The sequence below is a fragment of the Panthera leo genome, chromosome D1, assembly GCF_018350215.1.
Source record: "Panthera leo isolate Ple1 chromosome D1, P.leo_Ple1_pat1.1, whole genome shotgun sequence".
In the NCBI taxonomy this organism is placed as follows: domain Eukaryota; kingdom Metazoa; phylum Chordata; class Mammalia; order Carnivora; family Felidae; genus Panthera; species Panthera leo.
The window spans coordinates 110442632-110448815 of NC_056688.1; the positions used below are offsets into that span (position 1 = coordinate 110442632).

A 6184-nucleotide genomic window follows, 5' to 3' on the forward strand; every position below is an offset into this window, starting at 1 on the left:
CCCCGCGCCCGGCCTCACCTCGCCTCTCGCGCGGCCGCGGCGCCCCAGAGGCCGCCTCCGCCGGGGGTCCGCGTCCCGGGTCCTGGCGCCGCGCGCGCCGCCGCCGGTGTCCGGGCGCCTTCACCTCATAGCCCCGGAGCCTCGCCTCTCGCGCCGCAGACGCGTCGCCGCCCCCGGTGAGCCGTCCGGACGCCGCCCGGGAACGGTGGAAGGACACGAAAAGGAGTGCCCTCGGCCGGGCGGAGGGACACCACGCCGCCTCGCGCCACCCCTGCCGCCTCTGTTGCTTTTACGGGCCTCGCGGGGGGGGGGGGGGGGGGGGGGGAGGCGGAGAAACACGGACAGGAAACGAGTTCCTCGCTGGGTGCTCCCGGCGGCGGAGGGACAAAAAGCGAATTTTGAGGGAGCCCAGCCGAGTCGTCCCCTCGCTTCGCCCGCGGCGGAGGGATCCGCGCTGAGGGTCGGCAGGGATCCCTCCGCCCCTCGCTGCCCTTTAAATCGCGGCTGGAGGCGGCGTCGCCGCGCGCCCCTCGGGCGCCACCCCGGCTCCGCGCCGCGTCGCGCGCTCTCGTCCCCTGCGAGGCCTGTGCGCCTGGTCCCCCGTGCGGGCCCTCCGCGCCGCTGCACCCGCCGGGGAACAGCTCCTGAGCCCGGGCGGGGGGCAGCGCCGAGGGACGGGCGGACGGGTGGGCGGGCTCGCTCCTCGCCCCCCGGGGTGCCGGTGGCGCCGAGGGGAGGTGGCCCCACGCAAGGCGAGCTTCTTTGTTGTGAGAGTGGGTGTCGTCGGAGGCGGATACACCCTTAATGACCGCATGGGGAGCCTGAGCATCCCCACGCGTAGTGTGGGAGGGAGCGTGCACTCACCAGGCCGCTGGCTCCCCGGCGTCAGCAGGCCGGCCGTGTCTTGAGCACCTACTGTGTGCCTGCCCGGCTCGCCGTGAAACCGGGCCGCCGCCGCTTCCCTCCCCGCCGAAGGTGCGGCCCCCCGCCCCCCTCCCCGGGACCTCAGGCAGGTGCGCAGGATGCCGAGGCTCTGGCACACTCCAGGTGCCGCGCCGCGGTTAGAGGTCGAAGCACCGCCCTTCGGGCCCCGCAGCCTGAAAATAGTGGCTACAGAATTACAGTAACGAGAGTGGCACGTATACGGCCTTTACTGCCCAGTGGGCACCTCGCTCGGGGCTTTGATGCCCCGTCTCGCGGACTCTCCACCGCAACCCCCAGGAGGTGGGGACTGGGGCGGTTCTCGCTGACGCTGGAAACAGGCGCAGCGGGTAGGCGACCCCGAAGACAGCTAGTCCGGGCGTGAGCCGGAGCCCTTCTCCGGTACTCCGGTGAAGAATGTGGACCTCAAGAAGGCCATTGGCCACACAGGGGGCAAACGCACGGAGGGGGTGCCTGAAGGTGTCCCCCTGGGCGGCGGAGACCCGAAGGGTGGGTTGGGGTGTGTTAGGGAAAGGGGGCGATTAGGAATCGTGGGGCCAACAAGTTCAAAGGCTTGGCGGGGAGGGGAGAGGCGGGAAGAGGCTCTGGCCTCTGGAACTGAGGGAAGCCCAGCCTAGCTCCTACAGGGACAGGTTGGAAGGGCAGGTGGATAGACGGATCCCAGGAAGAGCCCCGTGTCTGCCTTGGTTTCCCCTGCACCCCCAGAGCCTGGCGCAGAAGAGGCACACCATAACAGATGATTCAGTGGATGGCCCCGAGGGCTGTGGGCCAACTAACACAGGTGCTTACGTCATTTTCCCTCCTTGACCTTGAGTGGTAGACACCATGCTTATTATTCCTTCCACAGATGGGAAACTGAGGCACAGTGATTTACCAAGAGCCTGTGTGTAACAGGCAGAGGCAGGTCTAGATGTTCAAAACCAAAGCTCCTCCCACTGCCAGCACCTTCCTGCCCCACTTCCCCCTCCGGAGGCCAACTGGGCTTTGGGGGGGGGGGGGGGGCGGGGTGGCCGAGAGTGTGGGCAGAGTCTCACCACCCCTCAAGTAAAGCAGACCCGGGCACATAGCCTGGATTCTACTGGATCAGAATTCACCTTGCCATGGTCCCCTCTGCAGATACAGCTAACAAACGATGACTTGGGTTTTGTTGTTAGTTTCCGATTTGTCATTAAACTTTCTTTCTGAGATTTTCATAGTGCTTGCTTCCAAATACTCAAATTACATTCCAGAAACACTGAGATTGCCTTGGCCACCCCTCCCCCACCGGATGCCCACAGGAGGCGTGTACACCAGGGAAAGGGTGGACCATCTGCCTGCAATGGGCAGCCGCAGCCCCGTGCGGGTCTTGGTGCCCAGGCCCCCAAGTCCAACCATGCCTGAGCAGCTCTAAACAACCCTGAACACAAGTGTCCTCCCCACGCCAAGCTTCCAGAGTTCACCCCAACACAGACCCCCGGGACTGACGCTCAAACCCCCACCCCTATAAAGCCCCCCGGACCCCCAAGATGCTGGCACCTCCATTTATTCATGGCCCAGGGCCAGGCCAAGTGTCCTGGGCAGTGACCTGCAAGGGAGCAGGCCAGGCTCACAGCCTGGCAGGAGAGCTGGGTGGGTAGACCCAAGCACAGCGTCCTCTCAGGCTCCCTAGTTCTGGATGCATCCCTCCCTCCATCCCTTCCACCCCCACCCCCGCATTGCTGGCTGCTCTCCCAGCCTCAGGGGTGGCTCGGGGGTGGGCCAGAGTTCTTGGCACAGCTTAGATGGGGCTCAGGACCTTGATGAAGCCATGATAAAGGGAGGCCAGGGCTAAGCTGGGCAGAGGGCACAGCCTGGGGCAGTCCTCCTGGGGGGAGACTGGAAATTTGACTTCCCTACAGTGAGCATGGCCAGCTGGAGACCTCCCGCTGCCAGCTGGCAGGGGAGGGGTGGACGGGGGACAGGAAGTCGTGTGGCCAGACACCTGCCCAGCCCCCATGTGATAGGAGGCACTGGCATTTACACCGCGAAGCCTCTGGATGCCCCAGAGTGGAAGTGCTAAGCCACAGAGGCAGGGGGGCCCCCACCAGGCCTGGACAGATGGAAAGATATTAACAACTCCAAAGAAAGACTGAGTTGGCGGAAGGGGCCCGGCCAGCCCCGGAAGCTCCGGGAGTGCCGGCCCAGCCCCGAGCTGACCTGGGAGTGGCACCCTTGCCAGGGCACTGGCTGAGGCCACAGAGCCTGTTCCGGTCCTCCCAGCAGGGCCCCGGGGCACTCCAGAGACCCGGTCTGGTCCCACCAACCCTGCATCACTCTCCAGTTTCCCCTCTTCGAATGCCGGGTTCACCCAGCGACTGGCTGGCAGGGATTTGCTTAGTGGAATCTTGTGTCCGCAGGGAGGGCCTGCAGGTCAGGCTGACCCCAGAATTCCAGGCTGGGTGGCGGTGGCTTCTTGTAAATTGATGTGTTGACTTTTGAGCTCTGCATATGAGTCTCACCAGTCCCCCACCCCTACCCAGAAGACAGGTCTGTCCTGATGAGAGCAGGTGTCCAAGACCAGCGGGAGAAGGACAGGGAGCATACCCAGGACCACCCTGGTGACCCCGTTGGATGGCTGCTGGCTCCCCGGCCAGCTGCCTAAGCACCACTAGGCCCCCTGCCCCATCCCTGCCTTCCACCTGCCCTCACACCGCTCACCCCTCCTTTGCCAGATGAGGAGACGGAGCCTCTGAAAGACCAGGTGACCTGCCCACGGCCACATAGTCAACAGCAACAAGACTTTACGGCAGCTTCGACCAGGGGCACAGGTCTGACCTGGATTTGAACCCCAGCTCTGCAGCTTACCAGCCATGTGATTTGGGGCAAACGATGCAGCCGGTCTACACCCCATCCCTTCACCTGTGAAACGTGCCGGTCCTTGGTCTGCCCAGATCTCACTCGTATCTTTAAAATCGTCCATACGCTGGGGCGCCTGGGTGGCCCAGTCGGTTAACCGTCTGACTTCAGCTCAGGTCATGACCTCGCGGTCCGTGGGTTCGAGCCCCGCGTCGGGCTCTGTGCCGACAGCTCAGAGCCTGGAGACTGTTTCAGATTCTGTGTCTCCCTTTCTCTCTGCCCCTCCCCCACTTGCACTCTATCTCCCTCTGCCTCAAAAATAAATAAACATTAAAAAAATTGTTTTAGTTAAATCATCCACACACTTCACACCCAAATTCTGCTCTCCAGCCTGGCCGCCGCCTCTGAACTCCAGACTCCACCGCTTAGGTGTTTAACGGGCATTTCACGTATAGCTTGGCTAAAACTGAACACACGCAGCCACGCACGCGCACGCCGGCACCTGGGTGTCCTGGGATTCATGTCCACCTGGGACACTCAGGCCCCAGGTACAGCCTTGGGCCCCTGAGGGATGGTGCTCTTTCGGGTCCCCGCCTCCAACAAAAAGATCGACTGTGACGACCCCTGTCCTCACACATGCTTAGAAGAAAACAGAAAGGGGCAATGGGCGGCTGAAAATCTGGCGTCCTCAAGGGCAGGAGAGCATAATCTTACTATTCTTTTAATAATTTCAAATGTATAGGAAGTTTCTGAAGATAGCAACAAAGAATTATTTTTCCTGAACTGTCTATAAGTCGCTACCCAGATGCTCCGCGCCCTCAGAGCACATTAGGGTGTATTTCCTTCCAACTGAGATATCCTCCTACAAAACCAGACCACGGTGATCAAAGTCAAGAGGCTACATCGATAGGTTGCTGCCGTTCAATCTTCGGATCACATTCAGATCTTCCCAATGGCAACAATAATGTCCTTTATAGCAAGGGGACTCATCCAGGATCTGAGTTCCCACGGTTGTCAAATCTCTTCAACTTCCTTCTGGAACATTCCACACTTCTTTCTGTAACCTGCATGCCTTTGGCACTCCTGAAGGTTACGGGCCAGTTATTTTGTAGCTTGTCCTTCAGTTTAGGTTTCTCAGATGGTTCCTTATGGTTTGGTTAAGGTCAGGTGTCCTGGGTGGGAATGATGCAGGAGGGAGGCTGTGTTCTCATTGCGTCCCATCAGGTGGTGGAGGGTTTCCATTTGCCCGGTAGCTGATGACGTCCGCTCCGGTCACCTGATGAAGGGATAGCTGTCAAGCTTCCCCACTGGAGAGTCACTTGTTTTCCGTTTGAGCTAAGTAAGTATTCTGTGGAGAGGTACTTTAAGGGGATGCAAAGATTCTGTTCCTCATCAAACTTCCAACGTATTAATATGTATCGGTATAGACTTATGGGTTCCTGTTTTTTTCAATAGGTTGTAATCTGTTCCCCCTCTCCCTTTCTGTCTTCCTCCTCTCTTCAAATATTTTTGTGGCATCTTAATTTATAGGCGCCCGAAACTGATAACAGCACAAACGCCAATCAACAAAAGAATGGGGACAAACTGTGGTCTATCCATGTGATGAAAACCTACTGAGAAATAATAGTGAATGAGTTACAACACGGATGAATTTCAAAAAACATTTATGTTGAGGTAATAGAAGCCAGAAACCATAGAGTAGATATTGATGTCAAATACGTGGGGTCCCAGAAAACAACAACAACAAAAAACAAATCTATGGGGATAGAAATCTGAAGAGTCATTTGCCTCTGGGCAGGTGGGAGAAACTTCCGGTGTGATGGAAACATTCTATATCCAGGGCGCTTTGGTGGCTCAGTTGGTTAAGCGTCTGACTTCGGCTCAAGTCATGATCTTGCAGTTTGTGAATTTGAGCCCCACGTCGGGCTCTGTGCGGGCAGCTCAGAGCCTGGAGCCTGTTTCAGATTCTGTGTCTCCCTCTCTCTCGGCCTCTCCCCTGCTCATTCACGCTCTCTCTCTCTCTCTTTCTTTCTCCAAAATAAATGAACGTTTAAAACAATTTGTTTTAATTAAAAATCAAATTCTAGGGGCGCCTGGGTGGCTCAGTCGGTTGAGCGCCGACTTCGGCTCAGGTCATGATCTCGCGGTCTGTGAGTTCGAGCCCCGCATCCGGCTCTGTGCTGACAGCTCAGAGCCTGGAGCCTGTTTCAGATTCTGTGTCTCCCTCTCTCTGACCCTCCCCCATTCATGCTCTGTCTCTCTGTCTCAAAAATAAATAAACGTTAAAAAAAATTTAAAAAAGAAAAGAGGGGGGATTCTGGGGGCGGGGGGAGTCAATTGAGCGGGCCACTGCTCAAGGAAAACTTCTCCAGTTTTTCCATGACTTGTCCTGCAACTAAGTACATTCGGCAAAATAGTGTTTCCTTGG

The 6184-nt window shown here is 58.4% G+C and overlaps 1 protein-coding gene across 4 annotated transcripts in view; it reads right to left on the reverse strand.

The window, feature by feature from the left end:
* KMT5B (lysine methyltransferase 5B) overlaps positions 1-304 on the reverse strand; it is a 58260-nt gene extending 57956 nt beyond the window's left edge. For 3 of the 4 annotated variants that reach the window (XM_042904795.1, XM_042904796.1, XM_042904790.1), the window contains exon 1: positions 19-304. The gene's annotated coding sequence lies outside the window, so the exon portion shown is untranslated. The remainder of the gene's footprint in view (positions 1-18) is intronic. The other variant, XM_042904798.1, reaches the window with a different exon arrangement.
* Positions 305-6184: the final 5880 nt, after the last annotated feature.